The 20,478-nt window shown below is 35.3% G+C and overlaps 1 long non-coding RNA gene across 1 annotated transcript in view; it reads left to right on the top strand.

The window, feature by feature from the left end:
* The window catches only part of LOC143679367 (uncharacterized), a 28,129-nt gene extending 26,419 nt beyond the window's left edge, over positions 1–1,710 (top strand). The window contains exon 3 of the long non-coding RNA XR_013173690.1: positions 1,226–1,710. This is a non-coding gene — a long non-coding RNA (uncharacterized LOC143679367). The remainder of the gene's footprint in view (positions 1–1,225) is intronic.
* The last annotated feature ends 18,768 nt before the right edge of the window (positions 1,711–20,478 follow it).

Raw genomic sequence — 20,478 nt, 5'->3', positions numbered from 1 at the left:
AAAGTGAGAAACATAAGCATTTAAATAGAAATGACAGGTTTTTAAAATTCTAATTCCAATAATTTAAATCCTGGCTTGCCTTTTAATATCATTTACATAATCATGCCCTGTTTATAAGAATGCTGTGGTTTTTATAGTCTATAATCTTCTTCTATGCTTACCCAGAAAAGTTGTTATACAGAATTAAATCGCTCTTTCAATTTCTCATTTTCTGCTTTTTACTTTTTCTGTTCTTAATTATTTTAAAAACTACTATTTTATTTGATCATACTATGTTTTTTTAAATTCCTGTATTAATCTTGAAATCCAATCAACCCAGCTTAAGTACCAATTCCTTTAATAAAATTTTTATACATTAGAATTTCTAGGTCTGCTTGGTTTAAAAAAAAAAAATCTGACAATAAATAATCACCTGAAGATTTCTAGCTATTGAAAGAAGTAAACCATCACCGATGAAATCAAGCAGTTTATTGTAGGTCTTATACAAAGTTCACTTAAATTTCAAGCATAGAATCAAATCTTGGACACTAACCTACACCAAATGTATAATCAAGGTATAGAGACAACATCTCTCTGTTTAGAAAAAAAAAGTATGTTAAACAAACCAATTATTAGCTCTAAAGTTAGAAATACATCAAATTGGCCTAAAGGAGTATTCAGTTTCTTTAATGAAAAATAATTAGCATTTTTAAAGTTATCAATATCTGATATACTTTGTTTTGAATAGCATTTTGTAATTTTCCAGGTAAAGATAAGACTTTAAGATAAATTTAAAATGAAAACCATAATTGATTGTGAACCCAGTTTTTTTTTTTTTTTAAAGTACCTGAATTGGTAATGCAACAGTTACAGGGAAAAGATGAGCTCAATTCCTTGTTTCATATTCTGAAACACAACACAGGGACATAAAAAACTGTAAAACTATGGCTTATGTTTCAGATATAAACCAGTAGCAGTTATGATGGATTTGATGTCCTGACATCAATAGCAGTATTTGTATGATTCTCTGATGTGAGTGCTATTAATCATTCATAGCATCTAGAATAAATGCAAGCTTCAAACTTAATTGATTCAATTTCTAGCTTTATAGAAGTTAACCTACTGAATATCCTTAGTATTTAGACATGGTCATATATTATACTAAAGAATAGGTCTATCTATTTTCTCTTTAAATTAAAGGATTACATGCTTTGTAAATATAAATATACTTTAAATACTTTTCCAGGTTTAAAGACTTATTGGAGACAAGACTTTATCAATCTGCACCATAGTGACAACTGGCTACAAAGTGACCCATGCTTCTTGGTGAAATAATTAATGTGTGCTGGAGCAAACTGACAAAACTGCAGGTTGGAGAGTGTTAAGAAGAAAGAAAAAAAAAAATCACATCTCTTGCCTGAAGAAACTTTAGTGCGATTAGGCTAGGTTTCCAAATGCCAAAGATTTACTGCAAGCTTATTATAATCTCTGAGACTCAATATCCAGTGCAAAGTCATTTTTTTCTTCCAAGACACCCTGGACTGGTTGTATAAAGCATAACCACAAATCTTAATACCATCTTCTAGAGCTTTGTCAGCCTTCGTGTTTGCAGTCCATGTGGAATGAAAATGGAAATTTTTTATTTCTTTCCTTTTCTATTCTTTCCTTTACAAACTCAGTGCCCACAAGCTATTTAGAAAAAGTAAATAAAGTGAGGAAATGATAAGAAAAAACAGCATGATTAATTTTTAAAGAAATAAATATTTTACTTGCATTGTTTTTAAAGTTAAAACAGAAAACAGCATTTTTCAACAGTCGACCAAATAAAGGATAAACATGCATGCATAAGTAACATATACATATATGCTCATATGCTCATATAATCTTTATGCTAAAATCTGCTACTTATCTGTGATATTTCCTCACTTTTCTTCTTAGCCAGCTTAAATTATCTTATTTTGCTTTAAAACCACTCACATACTCTTTCCACTTCTCCATCCTCTCTCATATGTTGGAAAACTGCAATCCTAAGTAAAACCAACTCTCAGCCTACTTCATGCCTTGTACCCATAACCTAAATGAAGCTGAAAAGTAAGCCACAATCATGCTGACCAAAACAAAACAACAACAAAAACTTCTTTCAGATGAAATCTTTTACATCAAAATAGATATTGTTAAAATGAACAATGACCTTCTAACTGATAAATTCAATGGCCAGTGTTCATGCTTATCTCATTTCAATTATCAACTGCATTTGATGTACTTCATCACTTTCCCCTAAATAAAGAAACAACTTCTCTATTTAGTTCTCAGGACCACATAGACTCCAGCTTTCTGCCTTTTTGCACTGTACTTTTCAGTACTCTTTGCTAATTCTTTTTCATTTTTTTTTAACTATTAATTGGAGCACCTGAAGAATTAAATCCATTGACACTCTTTTTCTACTTATATTCACTCCCTTGATGATTTTGTAGAGTACTTTAACTTTTAACAGTATTAATCACTGATAATTTCTTAGTTTGTATACTGAAGGACTTCTATCTTACATTCCAGGATCTCTTAACCAACAGTTTAGTTTACATCTCTGTTTCTGTGTCTTTACAAACATCTCAAATTTAGTAAGTTCAATATCAAAGTGAGCATGTCTTCCCCCTGCACCACTGTACCTCCATAAATTTTCTCCATTCTTTTCTGCAGTTACTCATGCCAAAAGACTCGGAGTCATTCTTGGAGTCATCTATTTTTTCTATAACCCCTTTCAAAGTTTTAAGCTTATCTTTGTTGGTTATACATTCAAAGTTCATCTGTAATTCATCATCTTTTATATACATGTATATGTTTTCCAAAGAGAAGGAGAACAGCAGTAGTTTTCCAAATAGAAAAAAAGTGGAATCTAGAAGAATGGGAGCAAACAATAGAAAAGTTAAAAATATTTGCAATATTTATTACTGATAAAAAAACTAGTACTAACCACAGCATGTAAAAATCTCCTAGAAATCCATAGGTAAAGTCAGAAAACCCAAAGGTAAAACAGGTAAGAGACTTGATCAGGGCCTATATAAGAAAAAAAAAAGTAAATCCAATTGGACAATAAACACATGAAAAGGATTTCAACTTCATTAGTAATTAGAAAAATGCTGTTAAACAAAATTAGATGCTATTAGACACATATCAAAATGGCTAAAGTTAAAAACTGAGACCGTCAAGTGTTGACAAGGATGTGAATTGACTACTGGTTAGAATATGAAATGGCACAATACTTTGGAATACAACACATTAAAAAAATCAATTTTTATAAAATCTTCAATATTTATGCACTTTCATTTAAAATATTTGTGAATATTTTTAGGGAATTGGTATAAATTTCTAAAGGTTGTAGGAAAATAGTAGCACATAGATAGCTAAAGCAAGTGTGAAAACAAAAGCAAAATGAAGCACTCACCCTACCAAACTCTTAAGACATTACGGAGCCATAATAATTAAAACTGTTACTTTGGTGAATGAAAATTTCAGTAGAAAAGAAGAACAGAATAGAAAGTTCAAATTCATAGTCATGTATAAATAGGAATATGCTATATATTATTATAATATCATAAATAGAGAAAATATGAACTTGGTTAAATTGATTTTCCACAAGAGAATCATAAAACCAAAGCATACTTTGCACCATGTAAAACATTAAACATGCAACACAAGAGTATAATGCACAAAACCTATATCTGAATCAAGCAACCAAAATAAGAACAAAACTAAAAGGGAAACTTGTTTTTACAGTATCACAATGATAAAATTGGGTGTTAAATTCTATCAAGTAAAAAAGAGAATGGAAAGATGAAGGAAAACATATTTGAATGTTTAGCCAAATGCAAATTGGTATTTTGAATATAAACAACTTCTGAAAATCATCTAGAAAAAAAGCAGTAAAATACTAAATGTGCAAAATATTATATACACAAAGTGGCGAATAAGAAAACATAATAGCTGACAAGCATATGGAGAAGTGGCCAACCTCGTCATATCTTGACACATCCTAATTAAAACGGTGTACCAGCTTGTACCTACATAATAGACAAAATTAAAGGTAGGTTTACTTAAATTTCAGGCTAAGTGAGGAAACAGAAAACTTTATGTAATAATGATGGGGATATCATTTGCTGCATCTGTTTTGGGAAGTAATTTAAGGGAATCTTAAGAAATTCAGTGTCCTCATAGTCTAAAACTCTCCAGTAAGTCTCTCCACTAATTTCTAAAAGCCAGGAATAATAGGCTATATTCAAATCAGAGTAATTCTTTTACATGGACCTGAACATGTAAAAATGACTTATCTGCAACAATGTTATTTGCTATAACGTCCATGCACATTAATATGAAAACATATATGTCTATTTTTATACATCAATATTTGTTATCTATGTAGTGGAATGCTCTAAAATATTTCAAAATGATGAATAGGGTCTTCATATTTCAAACTGGGTAGATCCCCAGAAGCTCAATGTTGAGTGAAAAAAAGTAAGAAGAAAGATACATAGCATAAAATTGCCTGTGAGCTTTTTAAAATGTACAAAGAAATATTTTATCTTTCTTATGAATATGCATGTCCAAAAAGTTATAGAATATTGGTTGCAAGAACTACTTTAAGGTTATGAAAGGGTATGCCATTCTTTCATCCTTTTTTCTTTCTTTCTGCACACACACACATATATATATATATATAATTATATATAGAGAGAGAAGCATACATACAGATAGACATACTTGCGTATATATTTTGAATTTTCATTTGTTTCTTCTCTCAGAGGAGGACTCAATTATGTAGATTTTTGAATATTCTTTAGTGTTATTTCTTATCTCAATGCACTCAAACTGAATTTTATAACTCCCAATTCCTTCTCTTCTTTTTGCTCTGTTTCATTTTATCTGTCAATTTCTTCATTTTAACTTATATTATTTTATATTTTCTTTATATATTTTGCCATATCTTACTCCTGAATGTTAGTGTCCTTTTTAGCTTATTTAGGGCAACACATGTTTACTAACATTCCCCCTCTGCTGCAAACATAAATAATTTTCAAGATTCTACACTTTTTCTAAGTATTCAAGATGTATGTTCCCAATATTATTCTGTTGTTTTTCATATATTTTATTTTGCTTTTCTATACCTTTAGCATCAACTGATATTTACAAAAATTATTGTTGCTGGAACAAGATGTATCACTTATTCTTTCTTTAATATATATTCATATGCCACCTGGCCCTTACATCATTTGTGCAACTTTTAGCAAACTTCACTTTTTAGTAGCAAGGGCTCTTCTGACATTAAACTCAATCTTCTACTTTTCCTGCCAGGCTCCATAGTAATCTACATATACAGAATACACAAGAAATGGAAATCCCAACAAATCCACATTGCAACCAAAGATTATTCCATCTCTTCCAGAAATAGCTTGCTTAATTTGCAAAGACTATATCTCCTGAGAAGTAATGGAGTGCCATGTCTCTGGCTACCTACATTTATTTTTTTAAAGGTGGCACTGAAGAGAAGTTTCTTTCTCAAACTTAAGGTAAAATCTGTGGTGTGCAGGGACTCACACATTGTGCACAAATATTTATAGCAGCATTATTCCCAATTTTCCAAATATGGAAGCAAACCAAATGCCCATCAATGGAAGAATGGATAAACAAAATGTGGCATATACATACAATGCAATATTTTTCAACTGTAAAAAGGAATGAAATTCTGGTACATGTTACAATATGAGTGAAACTTAGAGACACCATGTTAAGTGAAATAATAAGTCATACACGAAAGGACAAATATTGTGTGATCTCAATGATATGACATAATTAGAATATGCAAATTCATAGAATCAGAAACTAGAATACATGTTACCAAGGGCAGTACTAGGGATGTGGAGTTGGGAGTTACTGCTCAATTGACAGAGGTTCTATTTGGGCTGATGAAAGGATTTGGTCATAAATAGTGGTGATGGTAGCACAATATTATGAATGTATTTAACACCATTGGATTGCCTATTTGAATGTGACAAAAAATTGAATTTAGGTTTGATATATGTTGACATAATAGGACTGTATTAACACAAAGACTGAACTCCAGTATAAATTATGGATTAAAGCTAGAATCACAAGTCTAATAGTAATTCTTCATCAATTGTAACAAAAGTACCACGATAATGCAAAAATAATAGAGAAAATTGAGTGGGATTATATAGAAATGTGCTTTCTACATGATTTTCCGTAAAACTATAAGAAAAAAATAGAGGTGAAAAGACTTAAGAATAAAATGGTGTTTTCCAACTTAAAAAAAAACACAAAACATCAATGCAAAGAGCCTTACAGATTTCTGGTCAGTAAAATTTGAGTTTCTTTTAAGCATTGATGAAAGGATGACTGTTTTTTCGAATGTTAAATCAACAGGTCATCCCTACTTCAGACAGTGTTTCAAGAATGAGACACTGATTCTGTTTCAAATCAATCCAATTGTCTTTGTTCTTAGTTGGTGTTATCCTCAGATATGGCAATGTATTGATTGTCCACTGCATATTTCAATGTCATTTTGACTTTCATCTTTTTAGAACCTGTCATAGCTGCAGAAAATGTAAGAATTTGTTTCAAGGACACTGTGTTAGACAGGTATCATTTGGGATAACTATCTATTGCTCTTACTTTTATGGAAGTAAAAAGCAGTGGCTTCTTCAGTTTTGTCTGTTAAGATATTGCATAACCATATTCTTGTTCTTAAGAAAAGATTTAAGGAAAACCTTCAACAAAAATATCACTGCTTTGCAACTTAAGTATACAAGATGCTGTTTTATCGAAAGGTAGTGACAAATTGCCTTTTTTTTTCCTTTGCAATATAACAGTGTCTAGCATATGCCACAACTAAGTTAAATTAGCTGAATCTCCAAAGGAACTCCTGACATATTACAGAATTTCTCAGAAATGACCCTTAAGGGTTATTTAAGAAAAAATTAAGAAATTTTTACCCCAAATGCAGTAGGTTTATGAAAAAAAAATGACCACGTATTACAAGTTTTTTCTTATAAATCAGCAAAGAGAGATTTATACCAACTAGGAAGATAGGACATGGTGAAACTTACACTGCTAATTTGTTTTTTTTTTTGGTGGTGGCATAAAGAACAAAAGGGATGGCCTGTCCTAAGCCCAGGTAACATAATTCAAAGCAATGGAAATTGCCAAATCTTTTCATGTAGACCAACAGATTTTTGAAGACTAGAAGTTTATGTTGAAAAGAAAATGGTGCTTCAGCTAAAATTTCATTAATCTGGAAAGTCTGTGTCAGAACTTTTATGACTAAAAATGTAAATAAATTAAAAAGTTGGCTTTCAAGAGGAACTGTTTAAAATACAGCAAGGAAAACAAATAGACATGTAAGAGCAACTCTTTATAAAATAGAGTTCTACTTTATACTTTTTTTCAAGTTTGACTAACAACTTTATCCCTGGAAATTCTAAATTCTTCCCATCTTATGACAGAGACAATTTATATCTCTATGTGTTTTGTCGTAGTCTAGGTTCGTATTTGATAAAGGGATAAGAAATTTAGATTTTCATAAGCAAAGTTTGTAACCAAACTCTTTAGGGAATAATTAAGCTAAATTTCCTAAAAACTGGGAGAGATATTCAGTTATTGTTTTAAATAAGATACATTTTTATCTTTATTATTCATCTACCTCAGTTGTTTCCCTACACAGAACCACTATACCACTATATTTGGAGATGAAAAATACATATTATATAAATGTGTAAATCCCAATGTCATTGAACATTTTTGGTTGTATTGCACCAGTATTATAACATTTTTAATTAATCCTTAAATGGCAAGGCAAAAATATTCCATTCACTCTATCAAAATCAACTAACATTCAGAGGTAAGAGAATTTGAAATTTTCTAAATTTCAAACGTTATCTTATAGATCAATAAACACATACTGCATTAAGAAGGAAAATGTCAAAATATTATTCAAATACAATTTGAATAATGCAAAATACTTTTGTATTGTGTTTATCTTAAAAAAAACAACAGTTGCATAAATCTACTCATTATATTTCCAGAGATACTAAGCTTACAATAATGAAATTTTTGCTTCCTAAAAACAAAATACTCAGAAATTTATGTTTTTTGCATGTCTGTGCATCTGTATCTAGATATGTGCATTTAAGTTTAATATATTTTTGTGTTTTTTTTTTTTTTTCACCTGAGTGTCTGATTTGGCAGTTGGGAAATCTGCCACTGAGCCACTGTCGCACTGCCCTGATATGTTTTTTAATAGTGTATTTTTATTTTACATATTTATTTAGGCAGTAACATTTATATAGCATAAAATATATCAAATTTGGCACCAAAATTTTGCTTAAATTCCCGTGCTACTTTAATGTAAATTAAAAAATTTACATGATCATAATTGGTCATCATTGCATATGTTTCTATACTCTCATTATTAATATCGTCAATGGTTTCCTCAGGTGGAATTTGTAGTTTTTAACTTATCTTTAGAAAATTGTAAATCTTATATTCTTTATGTGGAGTTTCTGTAACATATTTTGAATACTGTCAGTCAGTATAATCAGAGAACATAATTCCATGTTAATATCAGTTTAAAATATCCCACTTAAATCGGTAATATCTCAGGAAAATATTAATTAACGCATTTCAAGCCACATGTTGGTGACTCTGGAAATGAGCATCCTGCTATGATCATGTCTAAATGTGTTTTGTTCATTTGATTTTTAGTTTTATTGCAATAGCATTTATGTTATTTCACAGTTTACTTGATTATTTGACACACTATGATGCTTTATGTTTTTCCTTTGGAAATGTATACATAGATGTATTAGTTAGGGTCTCTAGAGAAACAGAATCAGCAGGGAACACTCGCAAATATAAAATTTATAAAAGTATCTCAGTGACTGTGGGAATTCAGAGCCCAAAATCTACAGAGTAGGCTGTGAAGTTAAGATTCTGATGGAGGGTCTGGACGAACTCCACAGGAGAGACTCACCAGCTGAAACAGGAAGAGCTTGTCTCTTCTGAATCCTCCTTATAAAGCTTTCAGTGATTATATTAAGCATCATTCATTGCAGAAGACATGCCCCTTCAGCTGATTACAAATGGAATCAGCTGTGAATACACTGACATGATCATGATTTAATTCTATGAAATGTCCTCATCGCAACAGACAAGCCAGCACTTGCCCAACCAGACAAACAGGTACCACCACTTGGCCAAGTTGACACATGAACCTGACCATGACAGTCCAACCCTTGTCAACTTGACAGCTATACATATCACCTTAAACCATACCTAATTTATAAATAAAAAACAATAAACACACATTTTTTTTCTTTCATCTAACAATACTCAACTCTCCTACATATAACTGGAAACACATTAAATCTCTCCAGAATAGGGTGCAAATCCTTGGGTAATATTCATTCTTAAACTTGATATCTTACAACTTAAATAGTATAACATGAACAAAACAGCATTACATTCCTTGTTTCTGTAACTGATCACGTGCTCAAAGTTCATATTTATCACTACCTTCTTCCACTACCCATTCCATGTTCCCTTTACCCTCAGCAAGCACTTCAGCTGGCTGTGGTTCTTTGCCTGGTGGGGTGACCCAAACCTTCATTCCTGAAGTTTCAGAGCCATTGAGAGTCCTGCCTGGATTGGGTTGTTGCAGTATTCCATTGGATTTAATCACAGGGTATGGTAGTACTAAAAGACGACCTAGGGGATCTCCTATATTCCAAGAAACTCTTCTTTACCTCCATTATGTAGTTGCAGTCTTATTTCCTCATGATAGTCAGGGTCAATTACCTCAGACAATAATATAATCCCCTTCTTGGCTACTTGATCCAGGGGCATGAATAGCCCAAAGTGACCAGGTGGCAGTCTTAACTTTCAGTTCAGTGGAATCATTGTTGTTTCTCCTGGAGGAAGCAGTCCTCATTTTGGAACTAAAACCTGTAGACCAGCAGAGCTCAGGGTCACAGGTACAGGAAGGAAAAATTTTCCTAGTGGAACATTAGGGGTAATAGTGAGTGGTACCACTCCCATTTCCACTCCTTGGTTCCTGTACCCATGGATCCTGGCTATGGGAGAAACAGCACCATACAGCGGACGCTGATTCAGAGCATATACAGCTTCCTGGAAAACATTATCCCAGCCTTTCAAGGTATTGCCACCTAATTGGCACCATAATTGAGTTTTCAAAAGGCCATTCCACCGTTCTATCAATCCAGCTACTTCTGGATGATGGGGAACATGGTAAGACTAGAGAATTCCATGAGCATGTGCCCATTCCCACACTTCATTTGCTGTGAATTGTGTTCCCTGATCAGAAGCAAAGCTGTGTGGAATACCATGACCATGGATAAGGCATTCTGTAAGCCCATGGATGGTAGTTTTGGCAGAAGATTGCATGCAGGGAAAGCAAACACATATCCAAAGTATGTGTCTACTCCAGTTAGAACAAACTGCTGCCCCTTCCATGAAGGGAGTGATCCAATGTAACCAACCTGCCACGATGTAGCTGGCTGGTCACCTCGGGGAATGGTGCCATATTGGGTGCTGAGTGTGGGTCTCTACTGATGGCTGATTGGACACTCAGCAGTGGCTGTAGCCATGTCAGCCTTGGTAAGTGGAAGCCCATGTTGCAGAGCCCATACATAATCTCCATCCCTACCACCATGACCACTTTGTGCATGAGCCCATTGGGCAATGACAGGAGCTGCTGGGGAAAGAGGCTGACTGGTATCCACAGAACAGGTCATCTTATCCACTTGATTATTAAAATCTTCCTCTGCTGAAGTCACCCTCTGGTATGCATTCACATGGGATACAAATATATTCATGCTTTCAGACCACTCAGAAAGGTCTATCCACATACTTCTTCCCCAGACCTCTTTGTCACCAATTTTCCATTTATGGTCTTTCCAAATCCATGACCATCCAGCCAAACCATTAGCAACAGCCCATGAGTCAGTATACAAATGCACCACTGGCCAGTTTTCCTTCCAAGCAAAATAAACAACCAGGTGGACTGCTCGAAGTTCTCCCAGTGGGAGGAATTCCCCTCACCACTGTCCTTCAAGGACACCCCAGAAAGGGGTTGAATGCTGCAGCTGTACATTTTCAGGTGGTACCTGCATATCACGTTGAACTATCTGTAAACCAGGCCCGAGTGTTCTCTTCCTCTGTCAATTCGCTGTAAAGAACTCCCCAAGAGGCCATAGCTCTGGTCTGGGAAAGAGAAGGTAATGTGGCAGGAGTGGAGACCAGGGGCATTTGGGTCACTTCCTCATGTAACTTACTTGTGCCTTCAGGACGTGCTCTGGCTCCACCTCGTATATACCATTTCCATTTTACAATAAAGTGCTGCTGTGCATGTCCAACTTTATGGTTTGGTGGGTCAGACAACACCCAACTCATGATAGGCAACTCAGGCCTCATAGTAACTTGGTGGCCCATGGTTAAGCATTCAGTCTCTACTAAAGCCAGTAGCAGGCCAAAAGTTTTTTTCTCAAAATGAGAGTAGTTATCTGCAGCAGATGGTAAGGCTTTCCTCCAAAATCCTAAGGGTCTGCATTGTGATTCTCCCATAGGGGCCTGCCAAAGGCTCCAAACAGCATCTCTATTTGCCACTGACACTTCCAGCACCATTGGATCTGCTGGATCATATGGCCCAAGTGGCAGAGCAGCTTGTGCAGCAGCCTGGACCTGTTGCAGAGCCTTCTCTTGTTTAGGGCCCTACTCAAAATTAGCAGCTTTTCTGGTCACTGTATAAACGAACTGGAATAGCACACTCTAATGAGGAATACATTGTCGTCAAAATCCAAAAAGACCAACTAGGTGTTGTGCCTCTTTTTTGGTCATAGGAGGGGTCAGATGCAGCAGCAACTTATCCTTCACCTTAGAAGGGATATCTTGACAAGCCCCACACCACTGAAATTCTAGAAATTTCACTGAGGTGGAAGGACCCCATATTTTTGTTGGATTTATCTCCCATACTCTGACACACAAATGCCTTACCAGTAAATCTAGAGTAGTTGCTACTTCTTGCTCGCTAGGTCCAATCAACATGATATGATCAATGTAATGGACCAGTGTGATGTCTCACAGGAGGGAGAAAAGATCAAGTTCCCTGTGGACAAGATTATGACATAGGGCTGGAGAGTTGATATACCCCTGGGGTAAGACAGTGAATGTATATTGTTGATCTTACCACCTGAAAGCAAACTGTTTCTTGTGGTCCTTACTAATAGCTATTGAGAAAAAGCATTTGCCAGATCAATAGCTGCATACTAGGTACCAGGGGATGTATTGATTTTCTTAAGCAATGATACCACATCTGGAACAGCAGGTGCAATTGGAGTTACCTGGTTGAGTTTATGATAATCCACTGTCATCCTCCAAGACCCATCTGTTTTCTGCACAGGACAAATAGGAGAGGTGAACAGGGATGTGTTGGAATCACCACCCCTGCATCCTTCAAGTCCTTAAGAGTGGCAGTAATATCTGCAATTCCTCCAGGAATCGGGTATTGCTTCTGATTTACTATTTACTATTACTATTTTGCCTGGTTAGGGGCATTTCCAGTGACTTCCACTTGGCCTTTCCCACCATAATAACCCTCACTGCATGAGTTAGAGAGCCAATGTGGGGAGTCTGCCAGTTGCTCAGTATGTCTATACCAATTATACATTCTGGAACTGGGGAAATAACTACAGAATGGGTCTGGGTGCCCACTGGACCCACCATGAGACGGACCTGAGCTAAAACTCCATTGATCACCTGGCCTCCATAAGCCCCCACTCTGACTGGTGGTCCAGAGTGACGTTTTGGGTACCCTGGAATTAATGTCACTTCTGAACCGGCGTCTAATAATCTCTGAAATATCTGATCATTCCCTTCTCACCAGTGCACAGTTACCCTGGTAAAAGGCCGTCGATCTCCTTGGGGAAAACTTGGAGGAAGATTAACAGTATAAATTTGTGGCAATGTAACAGGGTTCTCCCCCAAAGTGACCTGGCCTCCCCTTCATTCAAGGGGCTCTGGGTCTGTAAAGTGTCTCAAGTCTGGAAGTTGATTAAGGGGCCATGACTGTGCTTTTGCAATTCAGGTTATTCTTTTGTTCACTTGACCTAGAACTCTTTCATTTATACAGCGCAAACAAGAATTTAGTAGAATGCCCGTCTATTGTATTTCTAGTTACCCCGTGATATACTAGCCAACTCCACAAATCTTTGTGAGTCATATGATTTTGATGTCTGCTTTGAGTTTGCTGTCTATTATAATAGCCACATCTACCCTGTATTTGTTGATTAAGTGCTGCTACCTGGCTTCTGCCAACTCGGGATCCCATCAATCCCATTGTGTTTAAGGATTCCAGTTCAGTGACAGCAGTTACCACAATAATATGTGACCGATAGAGATGTGCAACTACAGAACTCTTCAGGGATAATGGTGCTGATCTCACAAATATATTTCTCACTATTCTGGTGAAAGATGCATCCTCTGGACATTCCTGGGGTGTAAGAGCAGGCTTTGCATGAAAAATCCACTCTAACATTTCAATCTCTCTAAGCCTCTGGATTCCCTCATCTACATTATACCAGGGCAGTTCTGGCATTTCAACCTCAGGTAATGTCACCTTTTGATCCGTGCTTCAACCAACCATCCAAACAAACACTTAATACCTTTTCTAACCCCTCGAACTATCACATTAAATGCAGAATCTCTGCTTAGTGGGCCTATATCAATAAATTCAGCCTGATCCAACTATTACCCCACACCCTTAAAATCTTTTGCCACACATATTTCCCTGATTTCTGTCTACATAAATTGGAAAACTCACATAGTTCTTTTGGAGTATAATGTACCTCCTCATGTGTGATACTTTGTATCTCACCTTTAGGGGCCTGTTTGGATTTTAGTCTAGTTATAGGTCTGGAAGAAATGAGGGATAGTAGGGGTGGGTCATGGAAATAATTAGAACTATCTTCCAAGCCATTTGCTTCAGGGCATTCTTTTGCAGTTTCATCTGGTGAAACAGGATTAATCACTCTAGGGCTAATCCCTTCAGGAGGAGGTTGGGTGGTCAACTCCTCAAGGCAGGCTGGAGGTGGGGCGGCTATGTCCTCAGGGCAAACCATTACAGGGTTATCTGCAACAGGATTATCTAGAGAAGACTCAGCATGACCTAGGGTTTCAACTTCATCCCCAACATCATTATTAATCCATATGTCATCACCCCGTTTTCAGGATCCCACTCCGTTCCAATCAATGCCCTCATTTTTGCAGCAGACACCATGCAACATTGAGATTTCAGTTTATGTTGTAAATTTGCTACGCTCACAACAAGATTCTGAGTCTGATTTTCAGAGATCTCAAGTCTATGGCTACAGGAAACACTTCCACAAAACTCTGTAAAGGTGTCAAAAACATTATCCCCCAGAGCCTGGTTTAGTATAAGAGAAACATTACGAGAATTGTAGTGATATTTTGACTATCCCTTTTGCCAACTAACTCCATGGATTGGAAGTGGCATTCTCATTATGGGAATCAGAGTCCTTTGTGCCTTTGAGTCTAGTCAGAGTAGAAAACCGTTCATAAAAACCCATAAAAAACCACTCCTGGTACCAAGCGTATTAGTTAGGTTTCTCTAGAAAAACGGAATCAACAGGAAACACAAATATAAAATTCATAAAAGTGTCTTATGTAACCGTGGGAACGCAGAGTACAATATCTGCAGGGCAGGCTGTGAAGCTGATGATTCCGATGGAGGGTCTGGACGAATTCCATAGGAGAGACTCGCCAGCCAAAGCAGGAAGAGAACCTGTCTCTTCTGAATCCTCTTTAAAAGGTTCCCAGTGATTAGATTAAGCATCACTCATTGCAGAAGACATTCCCCTTGGCTGATTCCAAATGGAATTGGCTGTGGATGGAGCTGACATGATCATGATTTAATTCTATGAACTGCCCTCCTCGCAACAGACAGGCCAGTGCTTGCCCAACCAGACAAACAAGTACCACCACTTGGCCAAGTTAACACATGTACCTGACCATGACACTGATGAATGGCTAAAGAAAATATGGTATATATATATATACCATATATATATATATAGAATAAAGTAGTGCACAGTCATTAAAAGGAATGAAGTTCTAATACATGCTACAACATGGATGAACATGGAAAGCATGCTGGTGTGAATTAAGCAAGTCACATAAGGACAGATACTGTATTATTGCACTTTAAAAGTAAATTTTAGAGACAGGAGATTAGAGGTTATAGTGGCTGGGGGAACTGAGGACTGGGGAGTTAATATTTAATGGGTACAGAGTTTCTGTTTGGGGTGGTGAAAAGTTGATAATGGATAGTGGTGTTGGAAGCACTATATTGTGACTATAGTTAATATCACTGAATTGTACATATTAAAGTGGTTTGAAATGGAAAAAAATAATTTAAATCTAAAATATGAAAAAATAAATTAATCTCCTAAATTTATGAACTGATTCCTTAGATGCTAGTTACAAAACATTTTTGTTGCTATCATCTTGTTCTCATGTCTAAATCTACAAAGTGGTTAACATAAGTAATACATATTAATATATCAGTATACTGTCTCTGGTATCTGAGACCTAGTTAGCATTTTTATTGAACTCCTGTGTTAACATTTTCAGAAATGTGCTGTTATTAATTACCAATTTAAACCCATACTTTGATTCCATGGGTCACTATTAAATGGGTCATTTCAGGAGTAATAGCTCTTACTAAGAGCAATACTTCAATTTCAGTAGATTTCAGTGTTAATAATTAAAGTGTGCATGTACCACAACCGATTTGTCATGGTAACTAGACAGCATAAGACATTAACATGGTTCTGCTCTTGATGAAAGACACCATTCTATTCCACTGCTATTTTCAAAAGCATTTCACTTCTCTTAATCTGATCTAATTAAAGGAAACTGGTTATTTACCTGTCATGTAAAAATAATAATTTCATATCTTAACAGTAACCTAGGGAGGTAGATTGCTAAATTTGCTAGTTGACTCTGTAGGAAATATTGCATATAATTTATTGGAATTGTTTCATTAGTTCTGAAAAATCTTCTATCATGGCATCGTTAAGGCTAATCATTCCCGTGAGCACATTTATAAATGTAAAATTTTGTGCAAATTTATTCTCCAATTTTCTAATAGCCTAACTGTATCCCAAAGAGATAGCTAACATTCTTGGGCAACAAGCTATGGCATGGAAGCTCTGGGATTAAATATTTTTCTGTAATAGACTAGCTGAGATCTAGAAACAAATTACTTAATCTCCCTGTGACTCGGGTTTTCTTGAGTGTTCTATAACCTCTTTTCCATCTGGATTTGAAATTCTATGATGATCTATTATCTCTGTTAAAAGTTGGATTTAATATATTGTCAATTCTAGAAAATACAGTTTGACTTTATATCATAATTATCATCACACTGTATAAATATATAAATGGAATTTTTCTTAGTCTTAGATATATTGCAATATCACTATTCTATGTTATTACAAGAGAAGTGAATACAAAATACTTTAAATTTTTCATCAAAAAATATTCAATATATTATATGAAGAGCACAAAAATCTGTGAAGAGTGCTAAGCGATTTACAAATAAGATTGGTCTATTTCCTAAAGAAGCTCACACTTGAGGCTCTCTGGAAAGAATAATTTTCTTTTTACGTAACTTGTGCACACATATGTACACAGTTTTCCATTTTAAATAGTGCTGTGCTATAAAGTAAAAAAATATATATTAATGCATTTTCTGTCCTGATTTTCAATATTTTATTAGAGCTATGAAAGAAACACTATATATTTCGGGTTCTTTTAAGTGTATTTCATTTTTGTGACATATTCAAGTAATCAGCCAGTAATTTTAGCTGGCTATAGCTAAAATACAATTGGGTTAGCCATGATGAAAATTTTAATCACATTCCTGAATGTAGAGAACCTTTTCTCTACTGGAAGATAAATACACCTATTATTAATGGGTAATGGTAATGGCCAATGTTGCCTACCTGGCTCCCATTCCCTGAGCCTCTTTACTAAGGAAATTATTTACTTTCCTTTTGTATTGACTCCGCCCTTCCTCAGCCATGTGCCGCGCTGGAGGCTGATGTCAATCCCAGCTCCATGGATGTGTTTGACTGGCCTAAGACAGAGTTTCTTTCCTTGGCACTATTAACATTTTGCATTAGATAACTTTATTGTGGGGGCTCTCTTGTGCATAGCAACATCACTGGCCTCTACTCATTAGATGCCAACCCCCCGGTTTTAACAGCCAAAAATGTCTCCAAATACTGCCAAATGTTTCCTGGCAGAAAAAAATCACTCTTGATTGAGAACTACCGGTCTAAGAATACTCCAATTCTCCTTGCTGTTGACTGACTAAGAAATGGACAAAAAATCAGATATAGCAAGTCTGTGGGGAAAATTCACGGGATAAGTTTTAGCATTTCTCAGAGGGTACTATGGGAAGAGGCTGTTTCTCTTCATCTGAATATTACAATATCTGGATAAGGTACCTGGAACTGCTGTAGCCTACCTTCTATAAATCTGAGAATTAAACCAACATTAAGGATGATGAGATTGTTGAAAAGATTCTGAATCCCAAAGCTATCCAGTAGTCAATGAATCAGCCATCATTAAAGCCCACTCTATTCTGCACTTTCTCTTATGAAACAAATTATTTCCTTAGTCTTTTTTTTTTTTAATTTTTTTTTTATTAATTAAAAAAAGAATTAACAAAACAATTAGAAATCATTCCGATCTACATGTACAATCAGTAATTCTTAATAACATCACATAGTTGCATATTCATCATTTCTTAGTACATTTGCATCGATTTAGAAAAAGAAATAAAAAGACAACAGAATAAGAATTAAAACAATAATAGAAAGAAAAAAAACAAAAAAAACAAAAACAAAAAACCTATACCTCACATGCAGCTTCATTCAGTGTTTTAACATAATTGCATTACAATTGGGTAGTATTGTGCTGTCCATTTCTGAGTTTTTATATCCAGTCCCGTTGTACAGTCTGTATCCCTTCATCTCCAATTATCCCTTCTCTTTTTTTTTTTTTTTAATTGACGGAAAAAAAGAAATTAACCCAACATTTAGAGATCATACCATTCTACACATGCAATCATTAATTCTTAACATCATCACATAGATGCATGATCATCATTTCTTAGTACATTTGCATTGGTTTAGAAGAACTAGCAACATAACCGAAAAAGATATAGAATGTTAATATAGAGAAAAAAATAAAAGTAATAATAGTAAAATCAAAACAAAACAACACAAAACAAAACAAAAACCTATAGCTCAGATGCAGCTTCATTCAGTGTTTTAACATGATTACTTTACAATTAGGTATTATTGTGCTGTCCATTTTTGAGTTTTTGTATCTAGTCCTGTTGCACAGTCTGTATCCCTTCAGCTTCAATTACCCATTGTCTTACCCTGTTTCTAACTCCTGCTGAACTCTGTTACAAATGACATATTTCAAGTTTATTCTCGAATGTCCGTTCACATCAGTGGGACCATACAGTATTTGTCCTTTAGTTTTTGGCTGGATTCACTCAGCATAATATTCTCTAGGTCCATCCATGTTATTACATGGTTCATAAGTTTATCTTGTCTTAAAGCTGCATAATATTCCATCGTATGTATATACCACAGTTTGTTTAGCCACTCTTCTGTTGATGGAGATTTTGGCTGTTTCCATCTCTTTGCAATTGTAAATAATGCTGCTATAAACATTGGTGTGCAAATGTCCGTTTGTGTCTTTGCCCTTAAGTCCTTTGAGTAGATACCTAGCAATGGTATTGCTGGGTCGTATGGCAATTCTATATTCAGCTTTTTGAGGAACCGCCAAACTGCCTTCCACAGTGGTTGCACCCTTTGACATTCCCACCAACAGTGGATAAGTGTGCCTCTTTCTCCGCATCCTCTCCAGCACTTGTCATTTTCTGTTTTGTTGATAATGGCCATTCTGGTGGGTGTGAGATGATATCTCATTGTGGTTTTGATTTGCATTTCTCTAATGGCCAGGGACATTGAGCATCTCTTCATGTGCCTCTTGGCCATCCGTATTTCCTCTTCTGATAGGTGTCTGTTCAAGTCTTTTTCCCATTTTGTAATTGGGTTGGCTGTCTTTTTGTTGTTGAGATGAACGATCTCTTTATAAATTCTGGATACTAGACCTTTATCTGATATATCATTTCCAAATATTGTCTCCCATTGTGAAGGCTGTCTTTCTACTTTCTTGATGAAGTTCTTTGATGCACAAAAGTGTTTAATTTTGAGGAGTTCCCATTTATTTATTTCCTTCTTCAGTGCTCTTGCTTTAGGTTTAAGGTCCATAAAACCGCCTCCAGTTGTAAGATCCATAAGATATCTCCCTACATTTTCCTCTAACTGTTTTATGGTCTTAGACCTAATGTTTAGATCTTTGATCCATTTTGAATTAACTTTTGTATAGGGTGTGAGAGATGGGTCTTCTTTCATTCTTTTGCATATGGATATCCAGTTCTCTAGGCACCATTTATTGAAGAGACTGCTCTGTCCCAGGTGACTTGGCTTGACTGCCTTATCAAAGATCAAATGTCCATAGATGAGAGGGTCTATATCTGAGCACTCTATTCGATTCCATTGGTCGATATATCTATCTTTATGCCAATACCATGCTGTTTTGACCACTGTGGCTTCATAATATGCCTTAAAGTCAGGCAGCGCAAGACCTCCAGCTTCGTTTTTTTTCCTCAAGATGTTTTTAGCAATTCGGGGCACCCTGCCCTTCCAGATAAATTTGCTTATTGGTTTTTCTATTTCTGAAAAATAAGTTGTTGGGATTTTGATTGGTATTGCATTGAATCTGTAAATCAGTTTAGGTAGGATTGACATCTTAACTATATTTAGTCTTCCAATCCATGAACACGGTATGCCCTTCCATCTATTTAGGTCTTCTGTGATTTCTTTTAGCAGTTTTTTGTAGTTTTCTTTATATAGGTTTTTTGTCTCTTTAGTTAAATTTATTCCTAGGTATTTTATTCTTTTAGTTGCAATTGTAAATGGGATTCGTTTCTTGATTTCCCCCTCAGCTTGTTCTTTACTAGTGTATAGAAATGCTACAGATTTTTGAATGTTGATCTTGTAACCTGCTACTTTGCTGTACTCATTTATTAGCTCTAGTAGTTTTGTTGTGGATTTTTCCGGGTTTTCGACGTATAGTATCATATCGTCTGCAAACAGTGATAGTTTTACTTCTTCCTTTCCAATTTTGATGCCTTGTATTTCTTTTTCTTGTCTAATTGCTCTGGCTAGAACCTCCAACACAATGTTGAATAATAGTGGTGATAGTGGACATCCTTGTCTTGTTCCTGATCTTAGGGGGAGAGTTTTC

The sequence above is a fragment of the Tamandua tetradactyla genome, chromosome 4 (genome assembly GCF_023851605.1).
Source record: "Tamandua tetradactyla isolate mTamTet1 chromosome 4, mTamTet1.pri, whole genome shotgun sequence".
Classification (NCBI taxonomy): Eukaryota; Metazoa; Chordata; class Mammalia; order Pilosa; family Myrmecophagidae; genus Tamandua; species Tamandua tetradactyla.
The sequence above is the reverse complement of the archived record's forward strand: the minus strand, read 5'-3'. Positions and strand labels throughout refer to the sequence as shown.